This window comes from Elephas maximus, chromosome 5 (assembly GCF_024166365.1).
Source record: "Elephas maximus indicus isolate mEleMax1 chromosome 5, mEleMax1 primary haplotype, whole genome shotgun sequence".
In the NCBI taxonomy this organism is placed as follows: Eukaryota; Metazoa; Chordata; class Mammalia; order Proboscidea; family Elephantidae; genus Elephas; species Elephas maximus.
In genome coordinates, this window is record NC_064823.1 from 35,664,625 (window position 1) to 35,685,387 (window position 20,763).

General features: G+C 40.1%; 1 protein-coding gene and 1 long non-coding RNA gene across 2 annotated transcripts in view; one reads left to right on the plus strand and one right to left on the minus strand.

Annotated features, from left to right (window-relative positions):
- The window catches only part of UGT8 (UDP glycosyltransferase 8), a 116,865-nt gene extending 102,153 nt beyond the window's left edge, over positions 1–14,712 (minus strand). The window contains exon 1 of the mRNA XM_049885464.1: positions 14,123–14,712. The gene's annotated coding sequence lies outside the window, so the exon portion shown is untranslated. The remainder of the gene's footprint in view (positions 1–14,122) is intronic.
- LOC126076846 (uncharacterized) overlaps positions 14,056–20,763 on the plus strand; it is a 66,124-nt gene continuing 59,416 nt past the window's right edge. Inside the window, exon 1 of the long non-coding RNA XR_007517614.1 lies at positions 14,056–14,143. This is a non-coding gene — a long non-coding RNA (uncharacterized LOC126076846). The remainder of the gene's footprint in view (positions 14,144–20,763) is intronic.

Genomic DNA, 20,763 nt, shown 5'->3' on the forward strand with positions numbered 1-20,763 from the left:
CACCTTCCAGGCACTGTGCTTTACATACTTTATCTGATCTGATCCTCATAGTGGCATTGTGAAGTATGTATTTTTTAATCTCTTTTTTTTGAACAAGGAAAAAGAGCTAAATTGTAAATAAACTGTCCCTGTACTATATGAAGTGTCTCCAAATTTGTCCCTACCATATGTCAGACAATAGACTTTCTCTTGAATTCTGGACCACACAACTCAAAAGTCATCTTTGAAACACCTTAGTGATTACCACCTAAAAAACCTTAACCCAAAAAGAAACCTTAAACATACCATAAAAAACAAAAAAACAAATCGCAGTGCATTTTGGCTCTAAGACAGAAAGTTTCTATTCTATCATATAATGGGTTGCTTGCTGAATGAGTAGCTGAATTAATTATTACATATCACAGATACCCACTCTAGGAAATCAACATGTCTGGTTCAAAATGCCTCTCTGTCCATCCCCTTTTGGACAGGACAATAGGAGAAGAAATAGGAATAAAAATATATTTAAGTAGTATTAGAATGATCAGTTGAATTAATTTTACTAGTAAAAGCAATGGTCTGAAAGCCTAAAAGCATTCAGGGCCCATATAGAGGCTATACGAGTACTGTCCAGTACAGACAAGTGCTATACTATTCAAGTATGATTTCAATAAAAAGACAGGATCCTTCTCTAATGATGGGCAGACCTCTATCCCTAGCATCCTTGGCCAACTCTTTATCCACACCCCCAACCCAGATCTGAAAGCCAATCACGAGGATTCCTCCTCTGAGTTCCCTACAAAAGGCAGGGAAGGATATAATTTCCAGAAAAGGAGGAGTAAGAGGGAGAGGGGAGAAACAGTGACCCTGGGAGAGCAAAAGGTCGGAGCAGGAAAGCCAGAGTGCCTTGTTTCTGTGTATTTTGCAGAGTTTGGAAATTTGAAGAAAAAGTATATTCCAAAGCATGTGCTCAGACAGTCTAATGGACCAAAGTAATACAACCACCTCTCAATGTCCTCAAGAATTAATGAAAACTGGCAAATAACACAAACATCACCTATTATTACTTAACCTACTTATTTCCTTACTTTACTGAAGGGATTTCTTAAAATGTATTTTTATTCCTATTCCATCTCCTACAGGCCTGACCAAAAGGAGATGGAAGGGGAGAAGAACTTTGAAATTACCAAAAGAGGAAATGAGTACTGAAATGAGAAAGAAAAAAGAAAAGGACTATGCCCAGACTGGTGCTTTGAATTAACTGGTATAAAACAACTATTAGGCAGGGATGTTGGTGAAAAGCACAATTAGAATGCTTCCTGAGCAGACATTCTTAAAGTGTGTAATCGTTATTTTCTCAAGCTACTGGTTCATGACATCAAACATATTTATATTCAAATTTAAAAGCAAATTAAAAACTAAACACAATCATCCCAGAATTAGATATTAGCTATTTCTAATAGTCTATTAGTCCATCTATTAGAAGCCCTCTCACACACACACACACACACACACACAAAAATCAGCTGACATCAAGTTGATTCCCACTCATGGCGACCCCGTGTGTTTCAGAGTCAAACTATGCTCCATAGGTTTTGCAATGGTTGACTTTTTTTGGAAATAGATTGCCAAGTCTTCTCCTGAGGCCCTTCTGGGTGGACTTGAACCACCAACTTTTCAGTCAGCAAACAAGCACTTAACCGTTTGCACAACCCAGTGACTCCATTTGGAGACCCAGTAACATTAAATGAAAAACTTGTTAAACTACAGTATTATAATTTTATAATAAAGAGTTCAATGAACCTATAATATTTCTCCAGGTCAATTTTTTCCTGTTGTAAGTGATACAGAGCAAGATCTGCACTGTTCCTATATAGAAAAAGTCATTTAAAAACAAAATAAGAGAACATCTCAACTTTGATACAATTTTAGGAAAAACAAAAGGAAGAAAGCATCAGTATACATGTAGAAAATCAAATAACTTACCTACCCTTGTCTCTGGGTGGTACAAGTGGTTAAGAGCTCAGCTGCTATCTGAAAAGTTGGAGGTTCAAACCCACTCAGAGGAAGCACCTGGGAAGAATGACCTTGAGATCTACTTTCGAAAAATCAGCCATTGAAAACCCTGTAGGGCACAGTTCTATTCTGACACACATGGTGTCACTGAGTCTAAATCAACTCAGTGGCAACTGGTATGGGAAATTAAGTATTCCCAAGATGTATTTAATGTCACAGAAGGTAACTATAATATTTTCCCACCAACATTCCTAATAAATCTCACTGACCTGGGATGGAGTTCACTGTTTTGGATGTTGAAAACAGTGTTTGTTTGCTTGTTTTAATTATACTCATTCTCGGATCAATATTACGGTTTCCCCTATGATATACCCTGCTACACATGGCCCAGAAATTACACTGAATTACTGCTAATTCAGTATGTACTGTCCTTTCCCTCTTCGTTTTTCCCCTTACTGTTGTTTTTCCTTTTCCTCTCCCACCTTGCTCTTATTCATTATTTCTTACTTCCCCTCCTAGTTTCCCTTATTCTCACTTTCCCTCCATTAAGCTCTCTCTCTCAAAGTATTGGGGAATATTTCCTATAATATCCCCAAAGGTTTTTCAACACTGGAGAAAATAGAGTCAATAATTTAGCATTAATATTCCTTAAAATAGTTCCACACTTGACCTTATCCACATTTTTCCCCCTTTTAAATAGACAGACAAACCTGTTGGACTAGTTTTCCTCTTAGTCCTGCTCTCCTGATTGGCTGGTAAGTACATCTGAAGGACAGGCATAGCAGCACAAATGCAAAAGCTATGTAAAGCACAAGGGACCTCTTCATAAAGAAAACCCATGGTTAAGGGCCCTCAGGTCTTGCACTAACTGCCTAGTCTTAGGCAACTCTCTCAAAGCAGGAAGGAAACCACACTGAATCACATCTTCCATTGTTACGTTAAAAAAAAAAAAAATTATTCCTTTTGATAATATCTTGTCTTCTGAATAGTGGCTATTATGATGAGGGGGAGGGGTAGTGTCAGATTAAGTTTGTTTTGTTTTGTTTTTCTTTTTAGGGAAAACCACTTTTATTCATTTTCACCATCTTTAAAGCACACCGGAATACAGTTAAAATTTTATACTATGATGATTCCATTCTTGAATTCTGTTAGCATAATAAATACTAGATTTACTTCTCAGGTTTGGCAAGAGTTAGATTAAGTCTTTTATCTTAAGAAGTTCAAGAAACTCTGAGGAATGAGACTACATTCAAATGTGGTACAGAGCTGTGCCTGAGTTTTGCTGCTGTTGTTGTGTGTGTGTGTTTGCTTAAGTAGACTAGAAAAACTTGAGTTTTCAAAACAGTACTTGTCTTAAGGGAAGATTTACTTCGATATTGCTTTAAATAGTCTCTCAGTACATTTAAAATCTGCTTTTTTTTAAAATCACTGTCCACATTTTTTAACATAAGATATAACAAATAATATAATAAACACCTGTATGCCCATCCCCTATATTTAACATGTGTTAGATTCTTGCCCAATTTTCTTTAGTTGCTTAGAAAATTTTAAATTCTAGAAAATCAATTTATAAAACCTGAACTTTTAGACAATTTTTCAGGAATATATTATTAAAACGCAGCACATTTATAAACCTGACTCTCCTTTCTAAGTTCATACTGTTTAAACTTCTAAATGTCGTGTTATTTGAATTTGGAAATGTCTCACTTGGAGGAATGTTAACTGTATAGTTATTACTTATTAAGGCAAACAATATCTAACGCACCAGCTGCATGATTACAACTTGATGTCGTGAACATATTTCTAGTGTTAAATTTCTTCCTAATAGAATTGAAAGGGGCAAAAGGATTTTACACATATTTTGTGTTAATAATATTCCAAAATCAAGCAAATATTTACCAAGTCAATTATAAACTTATCATTTATTTAGTGAACTGGACTATTTCAGGATGTGTTTTCATTATCTAACCCATTATATCTTCAAACTGATTATACCTTCAAAATAAAACCAATGTAAATGATTATTTTGAGTTAAAAATTCAGAAAACACTAGCAAAACACACACTCTGAAATGTTCCTACTACATACTCTTTCCGTCAAATCCATATATGCTAATACTAAATAAAGTGCCACCCAGAGAGTAGGAACTGACCTAGGCTCGCCTAGATATTCTGCCATTCAGAAGTCTAAAGGTACCCATCTATGCACTCCTGAATGCTGACCTAGGTGTGGTACTCGTGTTTTGGTCAATTTTAACCTGACATCTCTTATCCATGTGAGAAGGCTGAGCATGACAATATTAGATCTAACAATTAGTTGGTGGATATGCACCATGGAATACCTGTCATAAGTCCTAAACTGAAAATCCCCTGTACCATTCACGAGCTCTTTAAGTAATGGGACCATAAATAGCGACTGAGTAAACACAGAGAACAAAAAGCACCAAAACTCAACTCCAAAACAGAAAGCTGCTGGTTTCAAAAAATGCGGCTGGAGTGTTCCAGGTAAAGAACAGGATCACATATGAAACGGCCTTCCGTTCAACTTTGGAAAAAAACCACCACATCAGTTGCTGACGAGTAAATTCCAAATCACGGCAACCCCACATGTTGCAGAGGAGAACTGCACTCCAAGGGGTTTTCAAGGATGTGACCTTACAGAACCAGATCACCAGGCCTTTCTTCAGAGGTGCCTGTTGGCGAGTTACAACCTTTCAGTTAGTAGCAGAGCACTAAACCGTGTGCACCACCCAAGAACGCCTCACCTTAAAAAATAATGCACATCTGTTCCATTTTTAAAGACTTGTTGGGTGTCCTAAAAGCTCGGTACTACTAAGTGTTAGGTAAACAAATGCTAACTGGTGAATAACAACAAATATGTATTTACACAGACATATTAATTTGAACTAAAAAAAGAGTAAATATAAGTTATAACCAAAAATCACCAATATGCCTTAAAACCAATTAGGAAATAATATGCACTATGTTCAATTGCTGACTGGTTCCCAAAACAGTTTATATATAAATTTCTTCCCAAAATTCCCACTAATTACAGAATAAAAATTCATGTGTATATTAAAATAAAAATCTAATTTTAAATGCTTGTCTCTATATAAAGCATCACTTCATTCAAACAGAAAAAATCCAAAGGACAAAAAAGGTATTTTTTAATATCGCAATACTGTTGTCATTGGCCAGGTAGCTGTCTTCCGAATTTCTTGGCATAGATGAGTGCTTCCAGTGTTGTATACCTTTGTTGAAACATCTCAATTGCTATTTTGTCAATTTCTGGAAATTTGGAAGACAGCTACCTGTCCAACCGACTGGAAGAGATTCATATTTGTGCCTGTTCCCAAGAAAGGTGATATAACAAAGCGAAAATGATCAAATATCGTTAAGATCACACACAAACTTTTGCTAAAAATAATTAATAGTTGCAGCAGTACATTGACAAGGAACTGCCAGAAATTCAAGCCAGATTCAGAAGAGGACGTGGAAAGAGGGGTATCACTGCTAATGTAGAAGGATCTTGGCTGAGAGCAGAGAATGTCAGAAGGATGTTACCAGTGTTTTACAGGCTATGCAAAGATAGTCAACTCTGTGGATCATAACAAATCATTCATAACATTGTGAAGACCAGAATGCCAGAACACTTAATTGTGCTCACGGAGAGCCTGTAGAGGCAGTCATTCAAATAGAATGAGTAGATACTGCGTGTTTTAAAATCAGGAAAGGTGTGTGTCAAGGTTGTATGCTTTCACCATATTATTAAATCCGTATGCTGAGTAAACAATCCAATAAACTTTACTACATGAAGAAGAACGCAGCATCAGGATGGGAGGAAGACTCATTAATACCCTGCAACAAGCAGATGACACAACCTTACTTGCTAAAAGCCAAGAGGACTTGGAGAACTTACTTTCGAAGGTCAAAGCCTTCAGTATAGATTACACCTCAACATAAAGAAAACTAAAATCCTCAGAACTGGACCAATATGCAACATCATGATAAATGGAGAAAATATTGAAGCTGTCGAGGATTTCATTTTTTTTAAATTAACTTTTATTGAGCTTCAAGTGAACGTTTACAATTCAAGTCAGTCTGTCACATATAAGTTTACATACATCTTACTCCATACTCCCACTTGCTCTCCCCCTAATGAGTCAGCCCTTCCAGTCTCTCCTTTCGTGACAATTTTGCCAGCTTTCCGCTCTCTCTATCCTCCTATCCCCCCTCCAGACAGGAGATGCCAACACAGTCTCAAGTGTCCACCTGATATTATTAGCTCACTCTTCATCAGCATCTCTCTCCCACCCACTGTCCAGTCCCTTTCATGTCTGATGAATTGTCTTCAGGGATGGTTCCCGTCCTGTGCCAACAGAAGGTTTGGGGACCATGGGCGCCAGGATTCCTCTAGTCTCAGTCAGACCATAAAGTATGGTCTTTTTATGAGAATTTGGGGTCTGCATCCCACTGATCTCCTGCTCCCTCAGGGGTTCGCTATTGTGCTCCCTGTCAGGGCAGTCATCGATTGTGGCCGGGCACCAACTAGTTCTTCTGGTTTCAGGATGATGTAGGTCTCTGGTTCATGTGGCCCTTTCTGTCTCTTGGGCTCTTAGTTATCGTGTGACCTTGGTGTTCTTCATTCTCCTTTGCTCCAGGTGGGTTGAGACCAATTGATGCATCTTAGATGGCCGCTTGTTAGCATTTAAGACCCCAGACGCCACATTTCAAAGTGGGATGCAGAATGTTTTCATAATAGAATTATTTTGCCAATTGACTTAGAAGTCCCCTTAAACCATGGTCCCCAAACCCCCGCCCTTGCTCCGCTGACCTTTGAAGCATTCATTTTATCCCGGAAACTTCTTTGCTTTTGGTCCAGTCCAATTGAGCTGACCTTCCATGTATTGAGTGTTGTCCTTCCCTTCACCTAAAGCAGTTCTTATCTACTAATTAATCAATAAAAAACCCTCTCCCTCCCTCCCTCCCTCCCCTCCTCGTAACCACAAAAGTATGTGTTCTTCTCAGTTTTTACTATTTCTCAAGATCTTATAACAGTGGTCTTATACAATATTTGTCCTTTTGCCTCTGACTAATTTCGCTCAGCATAATGCCTTCCAGGTTCCTCCATGTTATGAAATGTTTCACAGATTTGTCACTGTTCTTTATCGATGGGTAGTATTCCATTGTGTGAATATACCACAATTTATTTACCCATTCATCCGTTGATGGACACCTTGGTTGCTTCCAGCTTTTTGCTATTGTAAACAGAGCTCCAATAAACATGGGTGTGCATATATCTGTTTGTGTGAAGGCTCTTGTTTCTCTAGGGTATATTCCGAGGAGTGGGATTTCTGGGTTGTATGGTAGTTCTATTTCTAACTGTTTAAGATAACGCCAGATAGATTTCCAAAGTGGTTGTACCAGTTTACATTCCCACCAGCAGTGTAGAAGAGTAAGGATTTCATTTTTACTTGGATCCACAGTCAACGTCCACGGAAGCAACAGTCAAGAAATCAAATGACCTATTGCATTGGACAAATCAGCTGCAAAAGACCTCTTTAAAGTGTTCAAAAGCAAATGGACAAAGGTGAGCCTTACTCAAGACATGGTATTTTCAATCACCCTAGTGGAATCGGCTTGATGGCAAAGGGTTTATTTGGTTTTTCATATGCATGAGAAAGGTGGACAATGAATAAGGAAGGCTGAAGAAGAACTGATGCATTTGAATTATGATGCTGGAGAAGAATATTGACTGTACCACGGACTACCAGAAGAACAAACAAATCTGTCTTGGAAGAAGTACAACCAGAATGCTCCTTAGAAGCTGGAACTGCGAGACTTCATTTCAAGTAGTTTAAACATGTTATTAGGAGGGGCCAGTCCCTGGAGAAAGACATCATGCTTGGTAGAGGGTCAGCGAAAAAAGAGGAAGACCTTCAACAAGATGGATTGACACAGTGCCTGCAACAATGTGCTCAAACATTACAAAGATTCTGAGGATAGCGCAGGACTGGGCAGTGTTTCATTCTGTTTTTAGGAACAGACTTGAAGGCACCTAACAACAACAATGTCAATTTCGACTCACAGTGATCCCATGTGACAAGAGCAGAACTACCAATAGGTTTTTCTTGACTGTTATCTTTATGGAAGTATTTCGCCAGGTTTTTCTCTCACAGAGCTGCTGAATGCGTTCGAACCACCTATCTTTTGCTTAGCAACTGAGCTCTTAACCTTTGCACCATCAGGGCTCCTTCAGTATTGCTATAGTAGACTGAATTCTTTAAAAAAACAAAAACAAAAAAACCTCTATAAGTCAGTTCTTTCACTATTACAGAGGTTAATAATTGTTTTTCACATTATCTATTTTTAAGATCCCATAAGATAAGGACCTGGAAACCCTGGTGCTGTAGTGGTTAAGAACTATGGCTGCTAACCAAAAAGTCAGTGGTTCCAATCTACCAGGCACTCTTTGGAAACTCTATGGGGCAGTTCTCCTCTGTCCTATAGGGTTGCTATGAGTCTGAATCGACTCAATGGCAGTAGGTTTGGGTGGTTTTTAAGATGAGAAAGTGCCTTCTGAGCCATCAAATATTATATTTTGTTCGGTTTCAATATAACTTGTCTTTGTTGTTGTTTTTTGTTTTCAGATGCTTTTTAAATAATCTATGCCCTTACTGGAATAGCTAAGCAACTAGAACACACTCATAATTCCAAGATATTTAATACCTCAAACAAGACATTAAAAATGTCTATGGTTTGATTGCCAGTGCTTCTAAAATACAAAGTCCATACTATCAGCCAAAAGAATGAACAAATCAGTCTCAGAAGAAATACAACTATAGTGTTCCTTAGAAGTGAGGATGACAGGCTTTAGCTTGCTTACTTTGGACAAGTCAACAGGAAAAACCAATGACTAGAAAAGATACCATGTTTGATAAAACAGAGGGCCAACAAAAACAAGAGAAACCCTCAGTGAGATGGATCAACACAACATGCAGCAACAATGGACTCAAACATGCCAAAGAGCGTGAAGATGGCACAGGACTGGGCAACATCAGTTCTGTTTTACATAAAGTTGCCATGAATCTGAGTTAGCTCCCTGGCAGCTAACAACAACAATCAGCCCCTCAGGCTGGAAAGCCTGGCTTCTCCTGAGGAAGCCCACATCTCCCCCAGAGGTCCTGATACAACCTCCCACCCTCTCTTCAAGGACCTTGTTTGATGGCTCTTTCTCCAAAATGTTCGCTTCCTCCTGTTCTACTGGTTTCTTCCTCTAAGGCTATAAATATGATCAAGTCTGCATCTTAAAAATATCTATTTCAAACACCCTCACTGAACCTAAGAGAGAAAGAGATAGAGAGCACTTTTGTAAGCAATAGTTGCTACTGAACTCCACATCACCACACCTGCTTTTCATGAAAATCCCTAGTATTTATTGAACACAAACGAGTAACTTTTCAGGCACTGTGTTTTACATTCTTTATCTCATTTAACCCTCATAGTAGCAATATGAAGTGTTTTTTTTAATTTCCTTTTTGTAGAGAAGGAAAAAGAGCTAAATTGTTTAAGTTCAAGGTCACAGAGCTATTCAGGGGCAGCACCAGGACTGTCAGGTGTTCCACATTTCAGTACTTGACATCTCCTCAAAATCCTCTCTTTCTTTAGGCACTAAAAATCTGTTCTCCCCTGACTCTTCCCCTGCTTTTCTCACTCTGTACCTTCTCATTCTTCTTTGCTGCGCCCCTTTTCTCTACCAAACTCTTAAAAGTTAGGATTCCCCCAGGCCTCTATTTTCCTCTTACTCTTTAGTCTTCGCCCAGGGAGACCTATTAACTTCCATTATATTTCAGCTAAAAGCTGCTAAATCAGTCTATCCACTCAGCCCCCATCTCTCTATCCATTCATTTATCCACCTGCTTATCTAGCCCAGACTTCTCTGCATAGAACTTCTGTGCAATGATCCATTGGACACTCATCTCCTGTTATTTTCTATAAGCACATATTCTACATGTCCGAAACTGAACTCTCCACCTTTGCTCCTCAGATCGGAACTTTCTTTGAAGTCTCTATCCTATCTTCCTACACCCCTACCATTTAATCAGCCAACTATGGTAGTCCACATCTCTGTGGCCAAACCCTTTCAGTTCATCCCATTATCACTTTAGCCTAAGGCCCTCAACCTTTTTTATCAAGATCATTCTAATACTTTTTCAAGTGCTCCTCCTGCCTCCATCCTCTCATTCCTCAGATCCGTCCCTCCAGATTACTGTGACAGCTGTCTTCTCACCATATCACTCCTTTGTTTAAGACAACCTTGAACAAAAATGGTCCATACTCCTTAGGATGGCAAACATAGCCCTCCCATGGTCTTGTCCCTGCTGACACCCACACTTTTAAGTCACCTTCTCTATGAAGCCTCTCTAGTTTTCCACCCCATAGAGAATTGGCTACTTCCAAATCCCTGCTCCGGATACTTTCTGCATATCTCTATCACAGTACTCATGGTACTATACTGTACTTATTAATCTAACTTCCTATCTATCTCTCCCGGTTCAATACAGGGCCCTTCTGGAGTCTTATTTGTCTGCATATCCCCAAAGCTCAGTGCCTGGCACATAGTATGCTTTTAATAAATGTTTGTCTAATAAAAGAATGAATGTTTGTGAAGTGCTACCAGTGAAGAGAACATGACTGCTACTGTTTTCAAGACTAAATTATATTACTTCATTTGAACAGATTTGATTATGGAGCTCTTCCATGAGTAAGTATGCAAAATAATATTTAAATGACTGACCTAGCCTCAAGTATGCTTATCAGGATTATCAAATCATACTCCTTATTCCTGACTTCCAGAGTAGGGAAATACATCAACATTGCGTATGGCTAGCGAGTTTCAATAAAATAAAGTGGAATATAAAAATAGCACAGTATACAGATTCCTAAACAAAGACGATCTGGAGTCTACCATAAGAAAAGTAAATTTTTTATAAAGAGCAGCTTCAATTTCTCGGAAAAGCAATAATTTTCCTAGAAGACTGAACTGTCTGAAATTAACACACATTTCTAAAGAACTTTTCTATTTAAGTTCTTTAAACTTTTCTATTAAAAACACATTTATACAGACGCCGCCCTTCTGGGAATCTCAGCCACTAAGCTCACGATCTAGCCCAGAAGTAAAGCCTGGGAACAGCAAGTGTCTGTCACAAAGTCCACAGGCTCTATACTCGGGCAACAGCCCACACCATTTCATGGAAAACAAGACAACAGATAACAGCAGCAGGGCCTGCTCACTGCCTGACAGCAGTAGGAAGTGATAGCTGATAACAGAAAGAGGACCCAGAAAAACCATAAAAAGAAGAATGGTACTTCTGTCTCCATCCTAGTATTTCAACCCAGCAAACCAAGACTATTTATTATGAACAAAAACAGCTCTATACACCTCAAGGAATAGCACTATTCAATTCTTTATGAATTCATGTCCATAAAGACAGCTCAATAAAAAAAGATTAGCTTATATACAATATCCTTTAAGGGAGAAAGAAAGGGGGTTAAGATTTAGAAATTGTTTTATTGGCTAAATTTTAAAAGGTTTTAGTAATTAATGGTGTGAGGTGCTGTGAGAAAATGTGCTAACATAAATAAGCACTAACCCAGATAGTGTCAAATAAATGAGACATTACTATATATTACGTAAACAATCAAAGGATTTTACTGTCAAGGTGTACCTTGGAAATCTAGTGTGAATTAACAGCATTAAATCAATACTATCTGATAAACAGACACGTATAATTTTGAGCAAAAGAGTTTGAGAATTGTGGTTATTTTCCTTTTTCAGCAATTTAAATGGTGATTAAGCTGATGGCTGTTTCTATCATAAAATGTTTTAACCAATTCAAATGAAATTATTGGAAAAGGTGAACTGTAAAACTCTAAACAAAAAAATAGGTTTTACAAAAATCTAATTTTGTTATAAGTATCTTTATTGACTGCATTTGTTTATTTCTTTTAATATGTGCACTGAGAATAAATACAGCAAGCATAAAACTCTAGAAAGTCTGGATTTAAAAAAAGGAGTTCAAATCTCTATCGTGCTATTACCTGGAAAAAACCAAAGTATACTTTCTTTTCAATTATCCCCAAGTTCCAAATACACTACCAAGCTCTTATTAAATGTCAGGGCACTATGCTTGAATGTAGTTTTTAAATACTGCTATAGCACGAAATTACACAGCACTAGATGTCAACTTAACCTTGTGAGTGGTCAGCAAATCAAACAATACTAGTGTATTTCCCTCTGGAATTATTTAAAATACTTGCTGAAGGAAGTCACATTCCTAAAGCAAAACCTCAGACTACTAGGAGGTAGTTCCTAAAGGAGAAATTAAATTGTCTGTTTCCCTCTCTGCGATAGAAGGAACACAGGCTCAGGTTTAATCCCATTAACACAAATTTCTGGTGTCCTTTACCACATACTTTTCAGGTACATGACTTTTTAGTTAATTTAAAAATCTCCAGGGGACAAAGTGTGATTATTCCTAATAAATGAAAATACTTTTTAAAATACGCTTTCTATCGTTCCTTCAAATGGCAGTCAATTTTTTGTAGGGATACTTGGAAATGAAGCACGCCAATTGCGAGTGAAGACTGGTTTTTTTTTTGTTGTTTTGTTTTTAACACGAAATTATCATAAATAGAACCAACAGCACACTTGGCATCTAACCAAACTGCCACAACTTCATGTGATTAATCTTGAAAAACTCACTTTATAAGGTGACAGCCGGATGGAACTAAAGGTTTTTAAAAAGTAATTTGTTTTTAACACTGTCCGTGTAGAACCCACCTGAAATACAGGCTTTGTCTTTTTATTAACACTGGCTCATAATGGAGTTGACTGTGGGTTACGCCTCGTTTGAAAGGCCACCAATCCCTTTCCCATGGGAGACGCCCTGAGAACGACTACTTCAACGCAAACTAGCCTCAGCATTAGTTAGCGGGACTTTCTCTGAAGTTCTCCTTTTTACCCCGCCCTCTGTGATTTTTTTTTTTTTTTTCTGTGATGCTTTAAGATCAGAATTAGTGTTACAGACAGGGGTCCACAGGCAGTCCTGTCCCTAAGCAAGTGCTGCAGAGCGGCACGTTCACCGTTCCCAACTTTCTAAGCCCTCAATTAACCAGATACGGAACTGGTACACTGCCCGCCTCCCACCCCCACCACCTTTGATTGTCCTTTTGCCTAGTCGTGCTGCATATATTTGCACCCTCCGATACCGTCTGCCCCCAACGACGCCCCAAGTCATGCATCCCAGGCCCCCTCGCCGCTCCTGCCGCCCTTGGAAGGCGCCCTTCTCCCTTCTGTGCATCCTCCTCTCGCCGGCCCGCCCTCCGCCACCCCATTTCTAGCCCCGGCGGGCCGCACACGCTCCTCAAAGCAAGGGCACGCCGTTTCTTTCCCCTATCCTCGTCGGGACTCATGCACACCCCTGATACCACTATCCATTTCAGGGGGCCGCCCGTACAGGCTGGTGCTGAAAGGTCCCAGCGTATGCGTGGGCAGCCCAGAGACATTCCCCACCCCCAACGCACCACGGTCGGTTTCCCCCTTAGGGGGAGGAAAAAGTCGAGGATAGTTGGAGAGGTCCAGAAGCACCTCCAGGTCCCCCATCCCTGCCTGGCAGTGGGCTCTGGCCTCGCGACTCTGGCGTACACATCCTTTCAGGGTCAAGTGCAAGGTCTTTGGTCGGATCTGTGGCTCCGGCGCTCGGCGCCCTATTATCCCCTCCCTCTGTTTGCACGCACCAACACTAGAGTGGACCCTCAAATGGGTGCCATGTGGGAGAGAAAGAGGTACGAATGCGATCGGAGGCAGCTTGGACAGATCTTTGCAACCTCTCCAGCCCCCAACCTTTCTCCCCACCCCCCGCTATTCATTCCTAACTCCCTCAGCCCAACCCCATCTGCACTTTCCGATTCCAACACCCCCCCCCCCCGCCCGCCCCCGGCGCCGCCACCGCCCCTGGATCGCAGCCATTCGCCCAGCACTCACCTCTGGTAGCAAACAACGCCCCTCTCCTCCGCCCAGCCCGTCCCCCTTCCGCCCGCGGGAAAGGCATGCTCCCTCCGCTTACCTCGTTTCTTGGCTGCTGCGTGTGAGTTTGTGTGTCTCTGCCGCGTAATCGTATCCGGGGACAGAAGGGACCCGTGTTTGTGCGCTGGATCAGGTGTCGCCGCCTTTGGTGGTTTGGGGGCGTCAGGGAGGCTGCAGAGTTAGCGTGTTGGCTTAGGACGGGCTTTCCGGGCTCAGAGTTGATGGCAATGCTTTTGCCCACGGCTCCGCAGCGCGCCTGCTCCTCCGAAGCTCTCCGCGGGCCGCCGGGCCCCCCCAGCCGCGCCCCGCCCCGCGCGCGGCGAGCTGAGCTGGAGCGCGCTCCTTTCCTCCCGCGCCTGGCTCAGTGGGGCACGACGCCGCCGGCCGCCACGCGCTCAGCCTCGCATCACACGCCGCTGGTCGCGAGCGCCTCCCCGGCTCCGGGCTGAGGCATGGGTGCCGTCGTGTCTTGGGGCAACGTGCTCGCCGGCTATGCGAGGGGCAGATTCTTGGAACTGAAAAGCTTTCCCGCGGTGCGGCGGGCTGCAGGCTGCCTGGGACGTTTGCAATCCCTCCCGCAGCGCTTGTGCTGCGAACCCTAGGGCTGGCATGTAGCCCCGCCCCGTTCCCCCTGCAAGGCGTGTCCTGTGCCCTCTCGGCCACCGCTCGCCTGGTACCTGTTGCCCGCCTTTTTTTCTTTCCCTCTTAGTAACGCCAGCGTGGTGGTAGCTCACCTTCTCTTGCCTTCCTCGTTTATCTGCATCACTGACCCCCCGCCCCAAACCCATTGAAAAGTTGCTCTTGGGCAAAGTGGTGGTGGAGATACTTCAAAGAAAGAGTGGAGCACTTAGGTAACCCCAACCTCCTCTGCCGCCAACCCAGGCTCCAATTCTTGGCCTCATGGAGCAGAAAGCGTTAGAAATGTGGGTTTGGGGATCACTGAAAAAGTAAACTGGGTTACTGGACTCGGTAACATCCCGCCTGCCTCCCAAGCGAGTGCTGAAAGGACCGTTTATGCTTTGCTTGGTTAAGTGTGTGGCGACTTTATCCTGACTATGTTTGCCAGCAGCAGATCCTTGCCAAATTGGCGTCTGGGCCAGGAACCGCTTTGCTACTCAGAGCCTGCTGGGGCAGCCTTCTTTTGGCGCCTCAGTCCTGAGAGGCCAAGTGCCTTTAAGAGTCTGATTGTAGATTGTAAGCTTCCTGGGAACCAGGAAAGCCTAATAGTACTTCGCTTCTCCCCTGATCCTGATTTGCCTCGTATTCCATAAATATAAGAATTGAACGGAGTTATTTATCTTTGAGCAGAGTTATTTATGTTTGGACTTTCAAAAAGCAAGAGTTATATCTGGCATAAACTCCAGAAGCTAAGATGATGTTAGCACACAGAAACGTTGCACACAAACGTTATATGTTTACATAATGGAAATTAAAAAAAAAAAAAAGTCAGTTCAAGTTATTCTGTCTTTGCTCCAAACTGAGATTCAGAGTCAGGTTAGAAATTATGTTGTATATAATATTTGTTGTTGTTGTTAGCTGCCATTGATTGACTAGGCCCCCCACTCAGGGGGATCCCACACGTATCTGAAGGAAAGCTGCTGGCCCTGCAGCATCCCAGTGAACAATCCCCTTGATGCTTGAGGGTTAGACCTTTGTGATCAATAGGGTTTTTACTGGCGGATTTTTGAAGTAGATTGCCAGGCCTTTCTTTATAGTCTCTTTGGAAGCTCCTAAAACCTGTTCAGCATGATAATAAGAGCAAGCCTCCACTGACAGATGGGTAGTGGTTACACCTGAAATGCAGTGGCTGGGAACTGAACCTGTATCTTCTGCATGGAAGGGGAAAATACTGCACTGAACCACCACTGCCCCCCCCGTATATAACATTAGAAAAAAAAAAAACATTACTTAATAGTAAATGAAAAAAATAACAGGTATACACTGCTGTTATTTTATTAATGCTTCATGTTTAATAAATGCAGAGTCTAAAGTCCGTATACTTAAGAGTGTTTGCCTACAGAAAGATTTTCAAATGCTGATTTCAAAGAAGATAATGCATATTCCCTTGCAGAATGGAAATTTGAAATATTGTGAAAAACGTAGTAAATATTTTCTTAGCCTATGTGCTAAGGAGATTACTGGTCTTTATATGTATTTCTTATTTAAATTTACATTAGAAAAACTTAAAATAACAGTGAGGATTAGACAGAAACATAGCTACCAGTCGACATAAGAGAACAAACCGCACATTTAGTTTAAAATTCTCTTTCCTCAAATGTCAAGTTTCATTTGTGAGCTAGTGTTTTGATAAAGCATATAATGTATAAATTCTTGGTAAAGACCTGATCATTAGAAATTAAAGGAAAACTTTATTTTTTTTCCATTTCATGAAAATCTTTCTAAAATCGGCACCACATGTCTTTGCTTTATAAAGTAGTATATACTGACCATCGTGTACATTTTTATTAGACTTCAGGGTTAAAAAAGCATCACTATATATCGTGTGTGGGTGTGTACATGCTCGTTGTATCTATGATCTATCACCTTCCGAAGTCTTTTTTTATAATGATTATTGAATTTCTCACAGCCCTGCACACAAAGGACACTCCATATGTTAAAATGACCTAAGTCAATGATTGTATAAACAGGTGGATTACATTTTTAGGGTTTAAAATTATGAAAGCAAGAAATGAGGGAGGTTCTCATTTTCTTAAGTCCTCCAGCACTTGGCACTTACTATTATTAACTGTAAGTAAATAATGAAAGCATTTGCTGTTTTTCTTTCAGGATGAAAATATATTTAATCCATCCTCTAAACCTACTTACAGATTCATACAAGATTCACTCTGTCATCTTTAGTTTATAGAATCTTTCATTAGATAGTATCTTTAGTAAGTTCCAGCCAATGTGGACCGTGATACTAAAATCCCCTCATTATTTCTCTAGGCTACCTCTATCATTATACCCAAAGGTTAATTTAACAGAAAACGCTTGTTATGATTCTTCAGCCTGTTGGTATGATTTTAGTTGGAAAATAATTAATAACCATATGAAAAATACTGGATTAGCCTGGTGATTATTAACCATGAACCAAATTTCTTAAAATTGAACTTCAGCCTTACCATTTGTCAGCCACGTGAACTGTGGTGTGTTAGGTAACTTCTCTGTCGCTTGATTTTCTTACCTGTAAAATAAATATAGGAGCCCTGGTGGTGCAGTAGTTAAACACTCATCTGCTAACTAAAAGGTCAGCGGCTTGAATCCACCAGCCAGCTGCTCAGTGGGAGAAAAGACCTGACAATCTGCTCCCATAAAGACTTCAGCCTAGGAAACCCTATGGGGAAGTCCTACTCTGCCTTATAGGGTCTCTATGAGTTGCAATCGACTCTACAGCACAGAACAACAATAAAATGAGTATAATAATAGTATCTACTTTATAAAGTTATTGTAATAATTACAGGAGTAAAAAGGTAAATGGCGCAGAACACGGCCCCTGGGACATAGTAAGTGCTCAGTAAACATTAGTATTATTGTCTTATCTACATCTATAACCGCTTCATTAGCTTTGGAAGTTTTGTAGGGTTTGTCATATTTATTGACAGATTTCCTGAAGGTTTTTTTCTATTATTGGAGGCTGCACAGCATAGTAGAAAAAGCTCTGTTTATGAAAATTTTCCTTGATTATAGGATTCATTTTTTATACAGTTTTTTATTTAATGAGATTGAGCTCTTCTAATGCTTTGCTTCTTATTACAAGTGGCCTAGTATCATTAAAAACAGTTCTTAATGTTAGTTTTGTTCATCTCACTAGATCTTACTCCTTTTGTCCATCAATCAATCGTGTCAATTGCAATATTTGTTAAACACCCAGCTGATACACAATTTTAATAAGCACCATAGAGAACATACCCTCTCTGCGCTGTCTCCCCAAAATTTAGTGGATTGTACTCTGTACCCTTAACAAGTTAGCTGAGGAAAGAAGAAACTTAAAACATTTAGAAAACAATATAAGTACATATAATCATGTTGTTAGTTGCCATTGAATCGATTCTGACTCATGGCAACCCCAAGTGTCCACAGTAGAAGTGCTCCATAGGGTTTTTAAGGCTGTGACCATTCAGAAGAAGATTGCCAGGCCTATATTTCAAGGCCCCTGCTGGGTGGGTTTGAACCACCAGCGTTTCAGCTAGGCTAATCTTAGAGCCCTTAACCATTTGTGAGACGCAGGGACTCATATATTGTACAGGTAGTCCCCGACTTACAACGGGGTTTTGTTCCAATGACTACTCTGTTGTAAGTCAATTCTGACGTAAGTGGAGTTATTATTGACTTTTCTTATCACTGTCTTTATAAATTCAGTCTTTGTCTTTGGGGGTTGGCATGAGAATGATAACATCAGCAAAGTATACACTGCAACATTATATGTAGTACACATTACTAATGATAAGATGTGGAAAAAAAGAGGACAGTTGTAATCACAGACTGTTGTAACTCTAATGTGTCATAAGATGGGGACTACCTGTATAATCATAGCTTATTTAAATGTTATCAAATGTTCAGTGCATAATAAAGACAGTAGTAAGGGAGAAGAGAAGGCGAGGAGATTATAATTAGCTAGACTTGTTAGGGAGTCCTTAGGTGCCATAGGCAGTCAAGCATTTGACTAGTAGCCAAAAGGTTGGCGGTTCAAATCCACCCAGAGGCATCTCAGAAGACAGCCCTGGCAGTCTGCTTCCGAAAGTCACAGCCTTGGAAACCTCATGGAGCACTTCTACTCTGCACATGTGGGGTTGCCATGAGTTAGAATCTACTCAAGGGCAACTAACAAGGACAACTAACCACCACAGACTTCTTAGAGAAAGGATTTGGGTAACAATTGAGTTGGTTAAGGGCATGAAGAATGGATAGAATTTTTAGTTCTTCATGAATTAAAGGGTACTGATTGTGGGAATAAAATAGTATATTATTGATTCTTCCCAGACAATTTTTAGTCAAAGAAGTAAACCTACTACATTTAAGTACGTAAGAATTTTTTTTTTTTTTAATTTTCAAGTAGCTTCTATGTTTTAAACTTGGCTTTACTCAGCTGCAATTTTCAAACTGTTTCAATCCAAACAAGCAGACAATCAAGCTTCTACTACAGGCACGGACATTGCTAGGCAGTCTCACTACAAAGATGAATAAGGTGTGATACCCGGACCCTCAGGGAACTCAGTATGGAAGGAAAGGAGAGTAAGTAAATAATTATATATGTGGTCATACAAGTGTGATGGAAGCACAGAGATAGTGCAGGGAAAGAAAGAAAACTCTGCAGAGAAACTGACACCTGAACTGGGTTTTGAAGAATGAATAAAAATTCAATGTGCCAAGAGAAGACAGTTCAGAGGGAATAGCTCAGCTGTTATATTCCCCTCTCTAAATAAATTCATTCATTGTCCATATTCAATTTATGTCTTTGTCATTGACAATTGAATATCCTCATAAAATCACCTACGTTGATCTTTTTCCCATTTTTAAGTAGAAATAATGGAGACATTTTTCTGGCCACAAAGTTAACCCCTGAAAGAAACACCGTGGAGTATAAGATTATCATAGGAAAATATTAAGTGTAGCATATATCTTAAAGGAAGAAGAATTCAGAAATGGGATAAGTTTTAAATAAATTCTTCTTTTCAAAATATTAGGGAAGAAATACAGTGTGTTCAAAAATCTATGTGATTTTAGGCTTTTTAAAGTAAATGTAACATGGCTAAAAAAGTGTTTTATCCAAATATTAAAATGCTAGCAAGAATATGATTTTATAGCTTCATTCATTATTAATGGATAATTTAAAATTGTGGTATATTGGATAAATCTTCCTCTCAAAAACTTTCAAAATGGCACCTTCTAAACTCAATCATAAATGGGGCAATCGTGTATCATTAGACTCTAACGTAGATCCCACAATGTAGAACACAGCAGAGTGGATTTAGATTCAGTCATGGAGAGAAATATGGGTGGCTGTCTAGTCCAGCATTCCTGTCTTAGTTTTCTAATCCTGTCATAACAAAATACCACAAAATGGGTGATTTTAAAAAACAGAAATTTATTGTCTCATAGATTTGGAGGCTGGAAGTGCAAATCAGGGTATCAGCCATTTTGATGTCCTCTGAGGGCTCTGATGGAGGAACTGCTCCATGCCTCTGTCCTAGCTTCTGGTGGCCTCTGTCAGTGCTTGGAGTTCCTTGGCTTGTAGGTGCATCTTCACATGGTGCCTTCTCCCTGTGTACATTTTTGTGCCTGTTCTCCACTTGTATAAGGCACCACTCAAAATAGATTAGGGCCCTCCCTATTCCTATATGACATCGTATTAACCTAACTGACAGTATCTCAAGGACTCTCTATTTCCAAACAAGGTCACATTCACAGGTACAGGTGTTAGGACTTCAACATATCTTTTTGAAGGACACAGTTCAATCCATAACTGTCCCAAATATTTGAATATATGATGATGGGACACCTTATAATTCTCTGAAAACATCACTGACTTTACAAACCATCCTTTGAACTCTGCTATGTTCCTTTCAGGGACATTGGTTATTCGGTAGTAGAATTCTCACCTTCCATGCAGGAGACCCAGGTTCGATTCCAGGCCAATGCACGTCTTGTGCAGCTACCACCTGTCTGTCAATGGAGGTTTGC